General features: G+C 45.2%; 1 protein-coding gene and 1 long non-coding RNA gene across 8 annotated transcripts in view; one reads left to right on the forward strand and one right to left on the reverse strand.

Moving 5' to 3' along the window:
* Nucleotides 1-23,268, reverse strand: part of LOC115119800 (calcium-activated potassium channel subunit alpha-1a-like) — a 238,410-nt gene that overhangs the window by 132,508 nt on the left and 82,634 nt on the right. The window lies entirely within an intron of this gene.
* LOC115120301 (uncharacterized) lies at nucleotides 20,752-21,659 on the forward strand. The gene is made up of 2 exons (XR_003862125.2): nucleotides 20,752-21,223; nucleotides 21,441-21,659. It is a non-coding gene; the product is annotated as an uncharacterized LOC115120301 (long non-coding RNA).

Genomic DNA, 23,268 nt, shown 5'->3' on the forward strand with positions numbered 1-23,268 from the left:
GGAGAGGAGAGGAGACAGTGACAGGCAGTGAGACAAGGAGAGGAGAGGAGAGGAGACAGTGACAGGCAGTGAGACAAGCAGAGGAGAGGAGACAGGGACAGGCATTGAGACAAGGAGAGGAGAGGAGAGGAGACAGGGACAGGCAGTGAGACAAGGAGAGGAGAGGAGAGGAGACAGTGACAAGCAGTGAGACAATGAGAGGTGAGGAGACAGGGACAGGCAGTGAAACAAGGAGAGGTGAGGAGACAGTGACACGCAGTGAGACAAGGACAGGTGACAGTGTAGCTCACTAGAGTTTCTAGAGGAAGAGAGAGGTAGAGGAGAAACAGTGATGCAGCAAAGCCCTGAGCCTAGTCACAGAGCTATCACAACAACAAAACAAGGTCATTGACAGTGAAACCCTCTGTCTGTCTGTCTGTCTGTCTGTCTGTCTGTCTGTCTGTCTGTCTGTCTGTCTGTCTGTCTGTCTGTCTGTCTGTCTGTCTGTCTGTCTGTCTAATATGGGAGGCCTTCTGAATAAAATAGAACATGCAGTCTATCTATAGCCTGGTCCCAGATGTTTGTGCTGTATAGCCAACTTTTATGGTTGATTTTATGGCTAATGTATGGCATTAATGACCATGGGAACACCAGGCTAATCTAGCTATACACTGTGTGGGAACAGATTGGGAGAGATTATAGGTTAATTGACACATGCAGATCCAGTGGTTTTAGATACCATTAGTTGTGAAGTGACAGCCCTGACACCATAGCTGTACTGTCTGAAACGTAGTGGCCTGGGGGTATCCAGGCTAAACTTAGTGGCCTGGGGGTATCCAGGCTAAACTTAGTGGCCTGGGGGTATCCAGGCTAAACTTAGTGGCCTGGGGTAACCAGGCTAAACTTAGTGGCCTGGGGTAACCAGGCTAAACTTAGTGGCCTGGGGGTAACCAGGCTAAACTTAGTGGACTGGGGGTAACCAGGCTAAACTTAGTGGCTTGGGGGTAACCAGGCTAAACTTAGTGGCCTGGGGTATCCAGGCTAAACTTAGTGGCCTGGGGGTAACCAGGCTAAACTTAGTGGCCTGGGGGTATCCAGGCTAAACTTAGTGGCCTGGGGGTATCCAGGCTAAACTTAGTGACCTGGGGGTATCCAGGCTAAACTTAGTGGCCTGTGGGTATCCAGGCTAAACTTAGTCGCCTGGGGTAACCAGGCTAAACTTAGTGGCCTGGGAGTAACCAGGCTAAACTTAGTGGCCTGGGGGTAACCAGGCTAAACTTAGTGGACTGGGGGTAACCAAGCTAAACTTAGTGGCCTGTGGGTATCCAGGCTAAACTTAGTCGCCTGGGGTAACCAGGCTAAACTTAGTGGCCTGGGAGTAACCAGGCTAAACTTAGTGGCCTGGGGGTAACCAGGCTAAACTTAGTGGACTGGGGGTAACCAGGCTAAACTTAGTGGCCTGGGAGTAACCAGGCTAAACTTAGTGGCCTGGGGTAACCAAGCTAAACTTAGTGGCCTGTGGGTAACCAGGCTAAACTTAGTGGCCTGGGAGTAACCAGGCTAAACTTAGTGGCCTGGGGGTAACCAGGCTAAACTTAGTGGACTGGGGGTAACCAGGCTAAACTTAGTGGCCTGGGGGTATCCAGGCTAAACTTAGTGGCCTGGGGGTAACCAGGCTAAACTTAGTGGCCTGGGGGTAACCAGGCTAAACTTAGTGGCCTGGGGGTATCCAGGCTAAACTTAGTGGCCTGGGGGTATCCAGGCTAAACTTAGTGGCCTGGGGGTATCCAGGCTGAACTTAGTGGCCTGGGGGTATCCAAGCTAAACTTAGTGGCCTGGGGTATCCAGGCTAAACTTAGTGGCCTGTGGGTAACCAGGCTAAACTTAGTGGACTGGGGGTAACCAGGCTAAACTTAGTGGCCTGGGAGTAACCAGGCTAAACTTAGTGGCCTGGGGGTAACCAGGCTAAACTTAGTGGACTGGGGGTAACCAGGCTAAACTTAGTGGCCTGGGGGTATCCAGGCTAAACTTAGTGGCCTGGGGTATCCAGGCTAAACTTAGTGGCCTGGGGGTATCCAGGCTAAACTTAGTGGCCTGGGGGTATCCAGGCTAAACTTAGTGGACTGGGGGTAACCAGGCTAAACTTAGTGGCCTGGGGTATCCAGGCTAAACTTAGTGGCCTGGGGTAACCAGGCTAAACTTAGTGGCCTGGGGTATCCAAGCTAAACTTAGTGGCCTGGGGGTATCCAGGCTAAACTTAATCAGTCTGTTTGTGAATCCCTATTCCCTTTACTGCATACTTTTGACCACACTTCAGTGCTCTATATAGGGTTCCATTAGGGATGCAGCCTGTGAGTGGCCTTGGGTAAACCGACTGAGCAAGCAGTTAACGGCAGTTAAATAAGGCCAAGAATTAGATATAATTTTAGGGCACTCTCTTCTTTATTAGGTAGTCCGTTGGCAGGACAACAGGGAAGAAGGAAATCAACTTGAGACTGCAGCTTCTATCTTTAAAAAAATATTTTTCCCCCCTAAAGTATGAAAAACTCCACACAACATCAAACATTATTAAAAAGCCCATTAGGGACCATTATAGTTGTCTTTCTTCTTCTTCTTCCATAAAGGAAAGGAGTAGGGCAGTCCCACCGTTTATTAGATAGGAGGATAGGACGAGAGGTAGGGTGGAATAGCAGTGGGTTGGATTCAAGGCCACGCTCACACAGGACAGGTAGGCTACATGTATTCTGAAGGCAGAGGCTTTTAGTTCACCAGTCCACAATACTAAGAATAGTATAAGTTACAAAATGAACAACCCAAATCCCTCAAAATGAAAACCCCCAGTGCATGTAATGTGGTCCGGCCAGTACGCCACAGTACTGTAATCCTGAGAAGCACAGATGAGAATATAATCAGAGATTAACTCCTCTCACAGAGGCAGGATCCACACCTGGGTTCAAATATTCAGAGGTCTTCAAACGCTATTGTGCTTTTACTTAAAGTAGAACTGTTTTAACGTTTTAACGACTTTGCAGATATAAAACAAACAATCGTATCAGTAAATAAATATAATATCTATCTATATATCTCAGTTTATGCTCCAAAAAACTTTAACTTTAGGTTTAAAAAAAATAGGTTCTATCTGACAAACAACTATATGACGTAGAGTAAGGTATTGTTGTCAGAATAGATGGATGCAGTTCAATGCATGATTCATATAATTCACCAATACAGTCCTTGGTAGTCTAAAACATGCTGCTATCAGGTTGTAAATCACATCTGGCACATTGTTTGCTGCCTGCATTCGGGATGCACTGTTTCAGTTTCCATTACTAAATATTTTAGGCAAAAAAAATGGATGTATGTAACTAAGCCTGGGAATGTCAATACAATCAAACTAGCAAAGGCAATGATCACAAGTCAGTTGTAACGTGGCTAATATGCTAGCATATTTATTTATGTGACATGCTAAAAACACTGAGCCTAACGTTAGCTAGAGAGCTAGCTGCTAGTAGGATGTCATGCCATTGGAGGAGAGGGTGAATGACTGACCATTTTCCCCTCATATTGTTTTTCAGTGGCTATACACAGCTAGAGATGCAGGTGTCATTGGGTTAGCTAGCAATAACTTGAATGACTGTTATCCAATTATCATGTCCTTAGCGTTCGCAAAATCACATTGGCTATCTACTCAGATTTCAGCGCACTCTCGTCAGAGTGTAAACACCTGCTGAATGTATATATATATATATATATATATATATTTTTTTTTACCTGTTTACCTGACCACACGACTGAACAGTAGTCCAGGTGTGACAGAACTAGGGCCTGTAGGACCTGCCTTGTTGATAGTGTTGTTAAGAAGGCAGAACAGTGCTTTATTATGGATAGACTTCTCCCCATTTTAGCTACTGTTGTATCAACATGTTTTGGCCATGACAGTTTACAATCCAGGGTTACTCCAAACAGTTTAGCCCCTTAACTTGTTCAATTTTCACATGATTTATTACAAGATTTGGTTGAGGTTTGGGGTTTAGTGAATGATTTGTCCCAATTACAATGCTTTTAGTTTTAGAAATATTCAGGACTAACTTATTCCTTGCCACCCACTCTGAAACTAACTGCAGCTCATTGTTAAGTGTTGCAGTCATGTCAGTCGCTGTAGTACAGTAGCTGACATTTACAGTATAGTGTTGAGTCACCCACATACATAGAAAAACTGTCTTTGCTCAAATCACCTAATTCTACCTGGATTATGTTGGAGAGGCTTCCAACAAAGAACACCCTATCTCTCTGTATCTCTCTCTCTTTCTCTCTGTATCTCTCTCTTTCTCTCTGTATCTCTCTCTGTATCTCTCTCTGTATCTCTGTATCTCTCTCTTTCTCTCTGTATCTCTCTCTTTCTCTCTGTATCTCTCTCTGTATCTCTGTATCTCTCTCTGTATCTCTGTATCTCTCTCTTTCTCTCTGTATCTCTCTCTTTCTCTCTGTATCTCTCTCTTTCTCTCTGTATCTCTCTCTGTATCTCTGTATCTCTCTCTTTCTCTCTGTATCTCTCTCTGTATCTCTGTATCTCTCTGTATCTCTCTCTTTCTCTCTGTATCTCTCTCTTTCTTTCTGTATCTCTCTCTGTATCTCTCTTTCTCTCTGTATCTCTCTCTTTCTCTCTGTATCTCTCTCTTTCTCTCTGTATCTCTCTTTCTCTCTGTATCTCTCTCTTTCTCTCTGTATCTCTCTCTTTCTCTCTGTATCTCTCTCTGTATCTCTCTCTTTCTCTCTGTATTTCTCTCTTTCTCTCTGTATCTCTCTCTTTCTCTCTGTATCTCTCTCTGTATCTCTCTCTGTATCTCTGTATCTCTCTCTTTCTCTCTGTATTTCTCTCTTTCTCTCTGTATTTCTCTCTTTCTCTCTGTATTTCTCTCTTTCTCTCTGTATCTCTCTCTTTCTCTCTGTATCTCTCTAAATCTCTCTGTATCTCTCTCTTTCTCTCTGTATCTCTCTCTTTCTCTCTGTATCTCTCTGTATCTCTCTCTTTCTCTCTGTATCTCTCTCTGTATCTCTCTCTTTCTCTCTGTATCTCTCTCTCTCTCTGTATCTCTCTCTGTCTCTCTGTATCTCTCTCTTTCTCTCTGTATCTCTCTCTCTCTCTGTATCTCTCTCTGTCTCTCTGTATCTCTCTCTGTATCTCTCTCTTTCTCTCTGTATCTCTCTCTGTATCTCTCTTTCTCTCTGTATCTCTTTCTCTTTCTCTCTGTATCTCTCTTTCTCTCTGTATCTCTCTCTTTCTCTCTGTATCTCTCTCTCTCTCTGTATCTCTCTCTGTCTCTCTGTATCTCTCTCTTTCTCTCTGTATCTCTCTCTTTCTCTCTGTATCTCTCTCTTTCTCTCTGTATCTCTCTCTTTCTCTCTGTATCTCTCTCTGTATCTCTCTCTTTCTCTCTGTATCTCTCTCTTTATCTCTGTATCTCTCTCTTTCTCTCTGTATCTCTCTGTATCTCTCTGTATCTCTCTCTTTCTCTCTGTATCTCTCTGTATCTCTCTCTTTCTCTCTGTATCTCTCTCTGTATCTCTCTCTTTATCTCTCTCTCTCTCTGTATCTCTCTCTGTCTCTCTGTATCTCTCTCTCTCTGTATCTCTCTCTGTCTCTCTGTATCTCTCTCTGTATCTCTCTCTTTCTCTCTGTATCTCTCTCTGTATCTCTCTTTCTCTCTGTATCTCTCTCTTTCTCTCTGTATCTCTCTCTTTCTCTCTGTATCTCTCTATTTCTCTCTGTATCTCTCTCTCTCTCTGTATCTCTCTCTGTCTCTCTGTATCTCTCTCTTTCTCTCTGTATCTCTCTCTTTCTCTCTGTATCTCTCTCTTTCTCTCTGTATCTCTCTGTATCTCTCTGTATCTCTCTCTGTATCTCTCTCTTTCTCTCTGTATCTCTCTCTTTCTCTCTGTATCTCTCTCTTTCTCTCTGTATCTCTCTCTGTATCTCTCTCTTTCTCTCTGTATCTCTCTCTTTCTCTCTGTATCTCTCTCTTTCTCTCTGTATCTCTCTCTGTATCTCTCTCTTTCTCTCTGTATCTCTCTCTTTCTCTCTGTATCTCTCTATTTCTCTCTGTATCTCTCTCTTTCTCTCTGTATCTCTCTTTCTCTCTGTATTTCTCTCTGTATCTCTCTCTTTCTCTCTGTATTTCTCTCTTTCTCTCTACCTCTGGATCTCTATCTTTGTATATCTCTATTTGGAAGATGTCTGGAAAAGTCCCATACAGATAATTTACATGAGACTACAATGGGTTTTCAGAAACAGGAACCTGAGGGATTATGGTCCTGTAAACTAAACAAGCTAAACATCTTCTTCGACCGTTTTGAAGAGATAACACAGTGCCACCGACGCGGCCCAAGGACTGAGGGCTCTCCTTCTCCGTGGCCGACGTGAGTAAAACGTTTAAGCGTATTAATCTTTGCAAGACTGCCGGCCCTAGACCCGTCCTCAGAGCATGCGCAGACCAGCTGGCTGGAATGTTTACGAACATATTCAATCTCTCCCTTTCCTAGTCTGCAGTCCGCACTTCCTTCAAGATGTCCACCATTGTTCCTGTACGCAAGAAAGCAAAGGTAACTGAACTAAATGACTATCGCCCCATAGCACACACTTCTGTCGTCATGAAGTGCTTTGAGAGGCTAGTTTAATAAGAATCATATCATATCTACCTTACCCAACACCCTAGACCCACGTCAATTTGTTTACCGCCCCAATAGAGTCACAGACGATGCAATCGCCATCGTATTGCACACTGCCCTATCCCATCTGGACAAGGGGAATACTATAGCTCAGCATTCAACACCATAGTACCCTCCAAGCTCATCAATAAGCTTGGGGCCCTGTGTCTGATCCCCATGCAACTGGGTCTTGCACTTCCTGATGGGCCGCCCCCAGGTGGTGAAGGTAGGAAGCAACACCTCCACTTTGCTGATCCTCAACACAGGGGCCCCACAAGAGTGCGTGCTCAGCTCCCTCCTGTACTCCAAGTTCACCCATGACTGCGTGGCCACACACGCCTCCAACTCAATCATCAAGTTTGCAGACAACACAACAGTAGTAGGCCTAATTGCCAACAATGACGTGACAGCCTACAGGGAGGAGGTGAGGGCCCTGGCAGAGTGGGGCCAGGAAAATAACCTCAACGTCAACAAAACAAAGGAACTGATCGTACACTTCAGGAAACATTAAAGGGAGCACTCCCCCATCCACATTGATGGGAACGCAATGGAGAAGTTGGAAAGCTTTAAGTTCCTTGGTGTACACATCACTGACAATCTGAAATGATCCAACCACACAGATAGTGTGGTGAAGAAGGCGTAACAGCACCTCTTCAACATCAGGATGCTGAAGAAATTTGTCTTGGCCTCTAAGAGCCTCAGAAACTTTTACAGATGCACAATTGAGAGCATCCTGTCGGGCTGTATCACGGCCTGATAAGACAAGTGCACCGCTCGCAACCGCAGGGCTCTCCAGAGGGTGGTACGGTCTGCCCAACGCATCAACGGGGGCAAACTACCTGCCCTCCAGGACACCTACAGCACCCGATGTCACAGGAACATCGGTTTCCTCAGTTGACTCCACAGGTTCCCACGCCTTAGCTGGCTCGACAGGTTCCCACACCTCACTGGCTCTACAGGTTCCCGCGCCTTTAGCAGAAACGATCGACCTGGAAAAAATGTTAGAGACAATGTTGATGTTCTCTTCAGAATATATAGAACATAATGTTGTCATGCCTGTATGCTACTAGTTTTTCTTGTTTTGTTCCATATTTGTTTATTTATTAAATTCACTACCTGTACTTGCTTCCCGATTCTTAGCGTAAACGTTACACAACGACCAGAGCCACGGCCAGTACATCCCGCTATCATCCAGAAGGTGAGGTCAGTACATGTGCATCAAAGATGGGACAGAGAGATTGAAAAACAGCATCTATCTCAAGGCCATCAGACTGTTAAATAGCCATCACTAGCCGGCTTCCAACCGGTTACTCAACCCTGCACCTGAGAGACTGCTGCCCTATACACATAGACATGGAATCACTGGTCACTTTAATAATGTTTACATACTGATTTACTCATCTCATATGTATATACTGTATTCTATTCTACTGTATTTACTCAATGCCACTCTGACATTGCTCATCCTAATATTTCGACATTTCTTAATTCCATTCTTTTACTTTGAGATTTGTGTATTGTTGTGAATTGTTAGATATTACTGCACTGTTGGAGCTAGGAACACAAGCATTTAGTTAGATATTACTGCACTATTGGAGCTAGGAACACAAGCATTTAGTTAGATATTACTGCACTGTTGGAGCTAGGAACACAAGCATTTAGTTAGATATTACTGCACTGTTGGAGCTAGGAACACAAGCATTTAGTTAGATATTACTGCACTATTGGAGCTAGGAACACAAGCATTTAGTTAGATATTACTGCACTATTGGAGCTAGGAACACAAGCATTTAGTTAGATATTACTGCACTGTTGGAGCTAGGAACACAAGCATTTAGTTAGATATTACTGCACTATTGGAGCTAGGAACACAAGCATTTAGTTAGATATTAATGCACTGTTGGAGCTAGGAACACAAGCATTTAGTTAGATACTACTGCACTGTTGGAGCTAGGAACACAAGCATTTAGTTAGATATTACTGCACTGTTGGAGCTAGGAACACAAGCATTTAGTTAGATATTACTGCACTATTGGAGCTAGGAACACAAGCATTTAGTTAGATATTACTGCACTGTTGGAGCTAGGAACACAAGCATTTAGTTAGATATTACTGCACTGTTGGAGCTAGGAACACAAGCATTTAGTTAGATATTACTGCACTATTGGAGCTAGGAACACAAGCATTTAGTTAGATATTACTGCACTATTGGAGCTAGGAACACAAGCATTTAGTTAGATATTACTGCACTATTGGAGCTAGGAACACAAGCATTTAGTTAGATATTACTGCACTATTGGAGCTAGGAACACAAGCATTTAGTTAGATATTATGGCACTATTGGAGCTAGGAACACAAGCATTTAGTTAGATATTACTGCACTGTTGGAGCTAGGAACACAAGCATTTAGTTAGATACTACTGCACTGTTGGAGCTAGGAACACAAGCATTTAGTTAGATACTACTGCACTGTTGGAGCTAGGAACACAAGCATTTAGTTAGATATTACTGCACTATTGGAGCTAGGAACACAAGCATTTAGCTAGATATTACTGCACTATTGGAGCTAGGAACACAAGCATTTAGTTAGATATTACTGCACTATTGGAGCTAGGAACACAAGCATTTAGTTAGATATTACTGCACTGTTGGAGCTAGGAACACAAGCATTTAGTTAGATATTACTGCACTGTTGGAGCTAGGAACACAAGCATTTAGTTAGATACTACTGCACTGTTGGAGCTAGGAACACAAGCATTTAGTTAGATATTACTGCACTATTGGAGCTAGGAACACAAGCATTTAGCTAGATATTACTGCACTATTGGAGCTAGGAACACAAGCATTTAGTTAGATATTACTGCACTATTGGAGCTAGGAACACAAGCATTTAGTTAGATATTACTGCACTGTTGGAGCTAGGAACACAAGCATTTAGTTAGATATTACTGCACTATTGGAGCTAGGAACACAAGCATTTAGTTAGATATTACTGCACTATTGGAGCTAGGAACACAAGCATTTAGTTAGATATTACTGCACTATTGGAGCTAGGAACACAAGCATTTAGTTAGATATTACTGCACTGTTGGAGCTAGGAACACAAGCATTTAGTTAGATATTACTGCACTGTTGGAGCTAGGAACACAAGCATTTAGTTAGATATTACTGCACTGTTGGAGCTAGGAACACAAGCATTTAGTTAGATATTACTGCACTATTGGAGCTAGAAACACAAGCATTTAGTTAGATATTACTGCACTGTTGGAGCTAGGAACACAAGCATTTAGTTAGATATTACTGCACTGTTGGAGCTAGGAACACAAGCATTTAGTTAGATATTACTGCAGTGTTGGAGCTAGGAACACAAGCATTTAGTTAGATATTACTGCAGTGTTGGAGCTAGGAACACAAGCATTTCGAAACACCCGCAATAACATCTGCTAAATATGTGTATGTAACAATAACATTTAATTTGATTTAAATTATGTTGTATGTTAATGAGAAAAGACAGATAACCGAAAAACAATGCCATGCTATTCTATAGTTCATTCACTGTATAACTGGGGTGTGTACCTAAAGTAGAATCCTACAGTACGAACGGACATGAAAAACATCCTTCCCTGATTGGTTGACCCTCAGCTGTATCCCTCCCTAGACCATTCTCTTTCATTCTGATCTTTCCCTGATTGGTTGACCCTCAGCTGTATCCCTCCCTAGACCATTCTCTCTCATTCTGATCCTTCCCTGATTGGTTGACCCTCAGCTGTATCCCTCCCTAGACCATTCTCTCATTCTGATCCTTCACTGATTGGTTGACCCTCAGCTGTATCCCTCCCTAGACCATTCTCTCATTCTGATCCTTCCCTGATTGGTTGGCCCTCAGCTGTATCCCTCCCTAGACCATTCTCTCATTCTGATCCTTCCCTGATTGGTTGGCCCTCAGCTGTATCCCTCCCTAGACCATTCTCTCATTCTGATCCTTCCCTGATTGGTTGACCCTCAGCTGTATCCCTCCCTAGACCATTCTCTCATTCTGATCCTTCCCTGATTGGTTGACCCTCAGCTGTATCCCTCCCTAGACCATTCTCTCATTCTGATCCTTCCCTGACTGCTTGACCCTCAGCTGTATCCCTCCCTAGACCATTCTCTTTCATTCTGATCCTTCCCTGACTGCTTGACCCTCAGCTGTATCCCTCCCTAGACCGTTCTCTCATTCTGATCCTTCCCTGATTGGTTGACCCTCAGCTGTATCCCTCCCTAGACCATTCCCTCATTCTGATCCTTCCCTGATTGGTTGACGCTCAGCTGTATCACTCCCTAGACCATTCTCTCATTCTGATCCTTCCCTGACTGCTTGACCCTCAGCTTCCCTAGACCATTCTCTTTCATTCTGATCCTTCCTTGACTGCTTGACCCTCAGCTTCCCTAGACCATTCTCTCATTCTGATCCTTCCCTGACTGCTTGACCCTCAGCTTCCCTAGACCATTCTCTCTCATTCTGATCCTTCCCTGACTGCTTGACCCTCAGCTTCCCTAGACCATTCTCTTTCATTCTGATCCTTCCCTGACTGCTTGACCCTCAGCTTCCCTAGACCATTCTCTCATTCTGATCCTTCCCTGACTGCTTGACCCTCAGCTTCCCTAGACCATTCTCTCATTCTGATCCTTCCCTGATTGGTTGACCCTCAGCTTCCCTAGACCATTCTCTCATTCTGATCCTTCACTGACTGCTTGACCCTCAGCTTCCCTAGACCATTCTCTCATTCTGATCCTTCCCTGATTGGTTGACCCTCAGGGACAGAACACCCACACTGACATCACATCCCGGTGTGGCAAAAAGCACAAACATATTGAACTCCTCCTACAGTACAATAGTAGTACCAGCACTCAATACTGACACCACAACTACTACAGGGAACTAGCCTGTAGCCCTCAGTCACTAAACATGCCTACTACAGGGAACTAGCCTGTAGCCCTGTCACTAAACATGCCTACTACAGGGAACTAGCCTGTAGCCCTCAGTCACTAAACATGCCTACTACAGGGAACTAGCCTGTAGCCCTCAGTCACTAAACATGCCTACTACAGGGAACTAGCCTGTAGCCCTCAGTCACTAAACATGCCTACTACAGGGAACTAGCCTGTAGCCCTCAGTCACTAAACATGCCTACTACAGGGAACTAGCCTGTAGCCCTCAGTCACTAAACATGCCTACTACAGGGAACTAGCCTGTAGCCCTCAGTCATTAAACATGCCTACTACAGGGAACTAGCCTGTAGCCCTCAGTCACTAAACATGCCTACTACAGGGAACTACTAGCCTGTAGCCCTCAGTCACTAAACATGCCTACTACAGGGAACTACTAGCCTGTAGCCCTCAGTCACTAAACATGCCTACTACAGGGAACTACTAGCCTGTAGCCCTCAGTCACTAAACATGCCTACTACAGGGAACTAGCCTGTAGCCCTCAGTCAGTAAACATGCCTACTACAGGGAACTAGCCTGTAGCCCTCAGTCACTAAACATGCCTACTACAGGGAACTAGCCTGTAGCCCTCAGTCACTAAACATGCCTACTACAGGGAACTAGCCTGTAACCCTCAGTCACTAAACATGCCTACTACAGGGAACTAGCCTGTAGCCCTCAGTCACTAAACATGCCTACTACAGGGAACTAGCCTGTAGCCCTCAGTCACTAAACATGCCTACTACAGGGAACTAGCCTGTAGCCCTCAGTCACTAAACATGCCTACTACAGGGAACTAGCCTGTAGCCCTCAGTCACTAAACATGCCTACTACAGGGAACTAGCCTGTAGCCCTCAGTCACTAAACATGCCTACTACAGGGAACTAGCCTGTAGCCCTCAGTCACTAAACATGCCTACTACAGGGAACTAGCCTGTAGCCCTCAGTCACTAAACATGCCTACCACAGGGAACTAGCCTGTAGCCCTCAGTCACTAAACATGCCTACTACAGGGAACTAGCCTGTAGCCCTCAGTCATTAAACATGCCTACTACAGGGAACTAGCCTGTAGCCCTCAGTCACTAAACATGCCTACTACAGGGAACTACTAGCCTGTAGCCCTCAGTCACTAAACATGCCTACTACAGGGAACTACTAGCCTGTAGCCCTCAGTCACTAAACATGCCTACTACAGGGAACTACTAGCCTGTAGCCCTCAGTCACTAAACATGCCTACTACAGGGAACTACTAGCCTGTAGCCCTCAGTCACTAAACATGCCTACTACAGGGAACTAGCCTGTAGCCCTCAGTCACTAAACATGCCTACTACAGGGAACTAGCCTGTAGCCCTCAGTCACTAAACATGCCTACTACAGGGAACTAGCCTGTAGCCCTCAGTCACTAAACATGCCTACTACAGGGAACTAGCCTGTAGCCCTCAGTCACTAAACATGCCTACTACAGGGAACTAGCCTGTAGCCCTCAGTCACTAAACATGCCTACTACAGGGAACTAGCCTGTAGCCCTCAGTCACTAAACATGCCTACTACAGGGAACTAGCCTGTAACCCTCAGTCACGAAACATGCCTACTACAGGGAACGAGCCTGTAGCCCTCAGTCACTAAACATGCCTACTACAGGGAACTAGCCTGTAGCCCTCAGTCACTAAACATGCCTACTACAGGGAACTACTAGCCTGTAGCCCTCAGTCACTAAACATGCATACTACAGGGAACTACTAACCTGTAGCCCTCAGTCACTAAACATGCCTACTACAGGGAACTAGCCTGTAGCCCTCAGTCACTAAACATGCCTACTACAGGGAACTACTAACCTGTAGCCCTCAGTCACTAAACATGCCTACTACAGGGAACTACTAGCCTGTAGCCCTCAGTCACTAAACATGCCTACTACAGGGAACGAGCCTGTAGCCCTCAGTCACTAAACATGCCTACTACAGGGAACTAGCCTTTAGCCCTCAGTCACTAAACATGCCTACTACAGGGAACTAGCCTGTAGCCCTCAGTCACTAAACATGCCTACTACAGGGAACTAGCCTGTAGCCCTCAGTCACTAAACATGCCTACTACAGGGAACTACTAGCCTGTAGCCCTCAGTCACTAAACATGCCTACTACAGGGAACTACTAACCTGTAGCCCTCAGTCACTAAACATGCCTACTACAGGGAACTAGCCTGTAGCCCTCAGTCACTAAACATGCCTACTACAGGGAACTACTAACCTGTAGCCCTCAGTCACTAAACATGCCTACTACAGGGAACTACTAGCCTGTAGCCCTCAGTCACTAAACATGCCTACTACAGGGAACGAGCCTGTAGCCCTCAGTCACTAAACATGCCTACTACAGGGAACTAGCCTTTAGCCCTCAGTCACTAAACATGCCTACTACAGGGAACTACTAGCCTGTAGCCCTCAGTCACTAAACATGCCTACTACAGGGAACTACTAACCTGTAGCCCTCAGTCACTAAACATGCCTACTACAGGGAACTAGCCTGAAGCCCTCAGTCACTAAACATGCCTACTACAGGGAACTACTAGCCTGTAGCCCTCAGTCACTAAACATGCCTACTACAGGGAACTAGCCTTTAGCCCTCAGTCACTAAACATGCCTACTAAAGGGAACTACTAGCCTGTAGCCCTCAGTCACTAAACATGCCTACTACAGGGAACTACTAACCTGTAGCCCTCAGTCACTAAACATGCCTACTACAGGGCACTAGCCTGTAGCCCTCAGTCTCTAAACATGCCTACTACAGGGAACTACTAACCTGTAGCCCTCAGTCACTAAACATGCCTACTACAGGGAACTAGCCTGTAGCCCTCAGTCACTAAACATGCCTACTACAGGGAACTAGCCTGTAGCCCTCAGTCACTAAACATGCCTACTACAGGGAACGAGCCTGTAGCCCTCAGTCACTAAACATGCCTACGACAGGGAACTAGCCTGTAGCCCTCAGTCACTAAACATGCCTACGACAGGAAACTAGCCTGTAGCCCTCAGTCACTAAACATGCCTACTACAGGGAACTACTAGCCTGTAGCCCTCAGTCACTAAACATGCCTACTACAGGGAACTAGCCTGTAGCCCTCAGTCACTAAACATGCCTACTACAGGGAACTACTAGCCTGTAGCCCTCAGTCACTAAACATGCCTACTACAGGGAACTACTAACCTGTAGCCCTCAGTCACTAAACATGCCTACTACAGGGAACTAGCCTGTAGCCCTCAGTCACTAAACATGCCTACTACAGGGAACTACTAGCCTGTAGCCCTCAGTCACTAAACATGCCTACTACAGGGAACTAGCCTTTAGCCCTCAGTCACTAAACATGCCTACTAAAGGGAACTACTAGCCTGTAGCCCTCAGTCACTAAACATGCCTACTACAGGGAACTACTAACCTGTAGCCCTCAGTCACTAAACATGCCTACTACAGGGAACTAGCCTGTAGCCCTCAGTCTCTAAACATGCCTACTACAGGGAACTACTAACCTGTAGCCCTCAGTCACTAAACATGCCTACTACAGGGAACTAGCCTGTAGCCCTCAGTCACTAAACATGCCTACTACAGGGAACTAGCCTGTAGCCCTCAGTCACTAAACATGCCTACTACAGGGAACGAGCCTGTAGCCCTCAGTCACTAAACATGCCTACGACAGGGAACTAGCCTGTAGCCCTCAGTCACTAAACATGCCTACGACAGGAAACTAGCCTGTAGAACTCAGTCACTAAACATGCGTACTACAGGGAACTACTAGCCTGTAGCCCTCAGTCACTAAACATGCCTACTACAGGGAACTAGCCTGTAGCCCTCAGTCACTAAACATGCCTACTACAGGGAACTAGCCTGTAGCCCTCAGTCACTAAACATGCCTACTACAGGGAACTAGCCTGTAGCCCTCAGTCACTAAACATGCCTACTACAGGGAACTAGCCTGTAGCCCTCAGTCACTAAACATGCCTACTACAGGGAACTACTAGCCTGTAGCCCTCAGTCACTAAACATGCCTACTACAGGGAACTACTAGCCTGTAGCCCTCAGTCACTAAACATGCCTACTACAGGGAACTAGCCTGTAGCCCTCAGTCACTAAACATGCCTACTACAGGGAACTAGCCTGTAGCCCTCAGTCACTAAACATGCCTACTACAGGGAACTAGCCTGTAGCCCTCAGTCACTAAACATGCCTACTACAGGGAACTAGCCTGTAGCCCTCAGTCACTAAACATGCCTACTACAGGGAACTAGCCTGTAGCCCTCAGTCACTAAACATGCCTACTACAGGGAACTAGCCTGTAGCCCTCAGTCATTAAACATGCCTACTACAGGGAACTAGCCTGTAGCCCTCAGTCACTAAACATGCCTACTACAGGGAACTACTAGCCTGTAGCCCTCAGTCACTAAACATGCCTACTACAGGGAACTACTAGCCTGTAGCCCTCAGTCACTAAACATGCCTACTACAGGGAACTACTAGCCTGTAGCCCTCAGTCACTAAACATGCCTACTACAGGGAACTACTAGCCTGTAGCCCTCAGTCACTAAACATGCCTACTACAGGGAACTAGCCTGTAGCCCTCAGTCACTAAACATGCCTACTACAGGGAACTAGCCTGTAGCCCTCAGTCACTAAACATGCCTACTACAGGGAACTAGCCTGTAGCCCTCAGTCACTAAACATGCCTACTACAGGGAACTAGCCTGTAACCCTCAGTCACTAAACATGCCTACTACAGGGAACTAGCCTGTAGCCCTCAGTCACTAAACATGCCTACTACAGGGAACTAGCCTGTAGCCCTCAGTCACTAAACATGCCTACTACAGGGAACTAGCCTGTAGCCCTCAGTCACTAAACATGCCTACTACAGGGAACTAGCCTGTAGCCCTCAGTCACTAAACATGCCTACTACAGGGAACTAGCCTGTAGCCCTCAGTCACTAAACATGCCTACTACAGGGAACTAGCCTGTAGCCCTCAGTCACTAAACATGCCTACTACAGGGAACTAGCCTGTAGCCCTCAGTCACTAAACATGCCTACTACAGGGAACTACTAGCCTGTAGCCCTCAGTCACTAAACATGCCTACTACAGGGAACTAGCCTTTAGCCCTCAGTCATTAAACATGCCTACTACAGGGAACTAGCCTGTAGCCCTCAGTCACTAAACATGCCTACTACAGGGAACTACTAGCCTGTAGCCCTCAGTCACTAAACATGCCTACTACAGGGAACTACTAGCCTGTAGCCCTCAGTCACTAAACATGCCTACTACAGGGAACTACTAGCCTGTAGCCCTCAGTCACTAAACATGCCTACTACAGGGAACTACTAGCCTGTAGCCCTCAGTCACTAAACATGCCTACTACAGGGAACTAGCCTGTAGCCCTCAGTCACTAAACATGCCTACTACAGGGAACTAGCCTGTAGCCCTCAGTCACTAAACATGCCTACTACAGGGAACTAGCCTGTAGCCCTCAGTCACTAAACATGCCTACTACAGGGAACTAGCCTGTAGCCCTCAGTCACTAAACATGCCTACTACAGGGAACTAGCCTGTAGCCCTCAGTCACTAAACATGCCTACTACAGGGAACTAGCCTGTAGCCCTCAGTCACTAAACATGCCTACTACAGGGAACTAGCCTGTAACCCTCAGTCACGAAACATGCCTACTACAGGGAACGAGCCTGTAGCCCTCAGTCACTAAACATGCCTACTACAGGGAACTAGCCTGTAGCCCTCAGTCACTAAACATGCCTACTACAGGGAACTACTAGCCTGTAGCCCTCAGTCACTAAACATGCATACTACAGGGAACTACTAACCTGTAGCCCTCAGTCACTAAACATGCCTACTACAGGGAACTAGCCTGTAGCCCTCAGTCACTAAACATGCCTACTACAGGGAACTACTAGCCTGTAGCCCTCAGTCACTAAACATGCCTACTACAGGGAACTACTAGCCTGTAGCCCTCAGTCACTAAACATGCCTACTACAGGGAACTACTAGCCTGTAGCCCTCAGTCACTAAACATGCCTACTACAGGGAACTACTAGCCTGTAGCCCTCAGTCACTAAACATGCCTACTACAGGGAACTAGCCTGTAGCCCTCAGTCACTAAACATGCCTACTACAGGGAACTAGCCTGTAGCCCTCAGTCACTAAACATGCCTACTACAGGGAACTAGCCTGTAGCCCTCAGTCACTAAACATGCCTACTACAGGGAACTAGCCTGTAACCCTCAGTCACTAAACATGCCTACTACAGGGAACTAGCCTGTAGCCCTCAGTCACTAAACATGCCTACTACAGGGAACTAGCCTGTAGCCCTCAGTCACTAAACATGCCTACTACAGGGAACTAGCCTGTAGCCCTCAGTCACTAAACATGCCTACTACAGGGAACTAGCCTGTAGCCCTCAGTCACTAAACATGCCTACTACAGGGAACTAGCCTGTAGCCCTCAGTCACTAAACATGCCTACTACAGGGAACTAGCCTGTAGCCCTCAGTCACTAAACATGCCTACTACAGGGAACTAGCCTGTAGCCCTCAGTCACTAAACATGCCTACTACAGGGAACTACTAGCCTGTAGCCCTCAGTCACTAAACATGCCTACTACAGGGAACTAGCCTTTAGCCCTCAGTCATTAAACATGCCTACTACAGGGAACTAGCCTGTAGCCCTCAGTCACTAAACATGCCTACTACAGGGAACTACTAGCCTGTAGCCCTCAGTCACTAAACATGCCTACTACAGGGAACTACTAGCCTGTAGCCCTCAGTCACTAAACATGCCTACTACAGGGAACTACTAGCCTGTAGCCCTCAGTCACTAAACATGCCTACTACAGGGAAACTAGCCTGTAGCCCTCAGTCACTAAACATGCCTACTACAGGGAACTAGCCTGTAGCCCTCAGTCACTAAACATGCCTACTACAGGAAACTAGCCTGTAGCCCTCAGTCACTAAACATGCCTACTACAGGGAACTACTCAGCCTGTAGCCCTCAGTCACTAAACATGCCTACTACAGGGAACTAGCCTGTAGCCCTCAGTCACTAAACATGCCTACTACAGGGAACTAGCCTGTAGCCCTCAGTCACTAAACATGCCTACTACAGGGAACTAGCCTGTAACCCTCAGTCACGAAACATGCCTACTACAGGGAACGAGCCTGTAGCCCTCAGTCACTAAACATGCCTACTACAGGGAACTAGCCTGTAGCCCTCAGTCACTAAACATGCCTACTACAGGGAACTACTAGCCTGTAGCCCTCAGTCACTAAACATGCATACTACAGGGAACTACTAACCTGTAGCCCTCAGTCACTAAACATGCCTACTACAGGGAACTAGCCTGTAGCCCTCAGTCACTAAACATGCCTACTACAGGGAACTACTAACCTGTAGCCCTCAGTCACTAAACATGCCTACTACAGGGAACTACTAGCCTGTAGCCCTCAGTCACTAAACATGCCTACTACAGGGAACGAGCCTGTAGCCCTCAGTCACTAAACATGCCTACTACAGGGAACTAGCCTTTAGCCCTCAGTCACTAAACATGCCTACTACAGGGAACTACTAGCCTGTAGCCCTCAGTCACTAAACATGCCTACTACAGGGAACTACTAACCTGTAGCCCTCAGTCACTAAACATGCCTACTACAGGGAACTAGCCTGTAGCCCTCAGTCACTAAACATGCCTACTACAGGGAACTACTAGCCTGTAGCCCTCAGTCACTAAACATGCCTACTACAGGGAACTAGCCTTTAGCCCTCAGTCACTAAACATGCCTACTAAAGGGAACTACTAGCCTGTAGCCCTCAGTCACTAAACATGCCTACTACAGGGAACTACTAACCTGTAGCCCTCAGTCACTAAACATGCCTACTACAGGGAACTAGCATGTAGCCCTCAGTCTCTAAACATGCCTACTACAGGGAACTACTAACCTGTAGCCCTCAGTCACTAAACATGCCTACTACAGGGAACTAGCCTGTAGCCCTCAGTCACTAAACATGCCTACTACAGGGAACTAGCCTGTAGCCGTCAGTCACTAAACATGCCTACTACAGGGAACGAGCCTGTAGCCCTCAGTCACTAAACATGCCTACGACAGGGAACTAGCCTGTAGCCCTCAGTCACTAAACATGCCTACGACAGGGAACTAGCCTGTAGCCCTCAGTCACTAAACATGCCTACTACAGGGAACTACTAGCCTGTAGCCCTCAGTCACTAAACATGCCTACTACAGGGAACTAGCCTGTAGCCCTCAGTCACTAAACATGCCTACTACAGGGAACTAGCCTGTAGCCCTCAGTCACTAAACATGCCTACTACAGGGAACTAGCCTGTAACCCTCAGTCACTAAACATGTCTACTACAGGGAACTAGCCTGTAGCCCTCAGTCACTAAACATGCCTACTACAGGGAACTAGCCTGTAGCCCTCAGTCATTAAACATGCCTACTACAGGGAACTAGCCTGTAGCCCTCAGTCACTAAACATGCCTACTACAGGGAACGAGCCTGTAGCCCTCAGTCACTAAACATGTCTACGACAGGGAACTAGCCTGTAGCCCTCAGTCACTAAACATGCCTACGACAGGGAACTAGCCTGTAGCCCTCAGTCACTAAACATGCCTACTACAGGGAACTTACTAGCCTGTAGCCCTCAGTCATTAAACATGCCTATTACAGGGAGAAAACATGTGTATATTGCTGTCTGATTCTGTGAGCAGTGTTCTTTCCTTTGTACTGATTTAAAACACATGCAAATAATTTAGCCACACTCACATTCATCAATGAACACGTAGGTTGTCATTCCAGAATGAAACCCCTAGGGTAGGTTTCACGTGCACATTTAGGAATAATGCTTTCTCTATCATAATGCTTTTTGCATTATAATCAGGCCCTGAGATCTCCTGCAACTGCCAATCAGAAACTGGCACACACACACACACACACACACACACACACACACACACACACACACACACACACACACACACGTACATAGCCTCTGGGTCTGTGATAGAACTGGTTAATGCAGAAAGACCAGTGATATTATTTTCATAACACAGTTCCTGGTTTCGTCAACCAATGCCAACCAATCAAAATCTCGCAGAAAGGTATATGTATGGATGAAGCCACAGGGTCAGTATCATTTAGAAAAATGGATGATGTTGTCAGGGACATGTATGAAGGAGTAAATTTGACTGTCGTAGGACAAATGAAGAAGGGAAAGAAAGAATCATTCCTGAAAAACCTGAGAAGAAATCAATTAAACGAAAATAGTGATGTTCTCTTCAAGATACTTAGACAAGGCCACTTGCATGTACTGTTATGCAGACCGAGCAACAGTCCTGAAATGATAACATCCATTTACAGAATGCTGCCATCAACACATATGTCTGTACAGCTGACATCCAGAAGGATATCGAAAGGGAAGAGATTGGAGACGTTATCACTTTGTGGACCGGAAAACGAATTACAATCCTTATGCAAACATTTCCCTACCTTGTTAACAGCTATGGGAATAGGAGCTGCCAGGTACAATCCTCTGTCCTTTGAGTTTATGTTTTACTTGTTGGATTTTTACATTCCAAGACTAATGTCACGTTATAATGGGTTGGCTTGATAGATATTGTAATAGGTTCAGATAAAAGTTCCACCTGCAGTAGGTTAGTAATGAACTTGGTGCCATGTCACTCCTCAACGTTAAGTGGTTATTATATCCATCGCTCTCTGTTTCCTCTCCATTTTACAGAGTTGAGGTATAGGAGGCTGAAAATCAAGACGTCAAAGAAGAAGAAGAAGATGATGATGATGTCATAATACAACATGGATTCTCCTCTCTGATCTGATTTGAAAAATAATACTACTCCCTTTTTCTGTGTCAAAGCCATCTGCCTGTCTTAGAAAAACAACAGAAATGTGACCCACTGTTTCTAATGAACTTGTCATAATAAATCATATTTGATTGAGACGAATGTGTGATGATGATTTTTTCATATCAGACAGTGTGGAGGAAATGATTTAATTACCTACTATGCTGTTTAATAAGACCCACTATGCCATTTTACTTGGACAATTGTCCATTGTTATATGTTAGTATTTTGCTGATACAGGCTTGTCATGTGACTTAGTCTTAAGTCTGGGCGTACAGATATGAGCCGTTTGGGGTGCGACTGCAGTATGTGACATCCTGTTTTCACTACTGTGTTGTGACAAGGTAGGGATGTGTCGTGTCTTTACTATCATTAAATTAAGACTTTTAGTTTTTATCAAAGATTCTCTGTAATTAGTATTACGCGATCAAACTGATTAATCATGTAACTGTAATTCATTAGAAAGTCGGGCCACCAAGGAAAATATTCAGATTACAAAGTTATAATTTCCTAATATAACCTTTCAGATATTTTCATATCTGATCCATAGTCTTCTGATTAATTAATTATTTACTTTACCTCACATTAGTCTCATTCAAAACGTAGTAAATTTTGCACAAACCCAGTCTTCACTATGAGTCATCCATACATCAATTGTCTTAAATAATTTATTTATTACTAACTAAGTAATTCACAGAAATGTATAAACAAAACAAAAAAAGTAAATATGGTTACAAGAAATGATAGAATGTGCCCTAGTGGGCTAAACCGGCATGACGGCTTGTTAGACAAAAGGGGAAGTGGGGGTCGACTAAGAAGTCACGACAGAGTTAATAATTATAACAATTGAAATGCTAATCCTTTACACATGAACGCTCACTCATTCGGGAACAATTACAATCAATATATATATTTACACTCAGTGTGTCGTCTTGATCGCTGGTGAAAAGTTTGTTTCTTTTGTAGAATTGTCCGTCTCTCTCTCTCTGTCGTGGTTATAGTGGCTAGTTCAGAGTGACATTCATTCATGTTGTTGTAGAATGGATGTTTCGGCGGTTGTCGTTCTTCGCGTTCAATGATAGCGAATTCCTAGCTGCAGACTAGTAATTCATATCAAAGACTTGTTCTTATTCTGTCGGTATCGATAGTCTAAGAGCTTAACCACGTGGTATGGTTAAAAGATTCAGCAATGGTCTGCAACCTTTGTCCTTTTTCCGTGATTGAGAGAAACATGGTCTACTGAGAATTTGTCATAGTTGGGTTTTATGCGGAATTGCAGAAAAGGGGCTGTCCCAGGATGCCTGACCCTAACTGGGCTCATGGGCGGTCCTCTGATTTAGTTAAACTCAAAAGGGAATTGCAGTTTCCTTCATTAAACAGTCCAAAATCACCTTACACAATTTTTACAAACAGTATCATACTCACTTATTCATCTTATACAACAATTAGATGTAAACCTCATATCTGAGTCTATTATATAAACAGCGTTATGGTAATGTGGCCGCACCGTCTCCCATGAGCTTCCCCAAGTTGTAACAAACGGACCAGTTCGATTCTTCACCGATCTTTTATACCATCTCCAGAACATGAAATTTGTTTCGGACCTCGAAGTTCTGTGAGGAGGAAGAAATTCCTTTGTTCTCTATGAAAATTAACTCTGTCTCTTATACTGTGTGGCAGGGAGAGGGGGCCGGTGCTTGCTGTACC

The sequence above is a fragment of the Oncorhynchus nerka genome, linkage group LG16, assembly GCF_034236695.1.
Source record: "Oncorhynchus nerka isolate Pitt River linkage group LG16, Oner_Uvic_2.0, whole genome shotgun sequence".
Lineage (NCBI taxonomy): Eukaryota > Metazoa > Chordata > Actinopteri > Salmoniformes > Salmonidae > Oncorhynchus > Oncorhynchus nerka.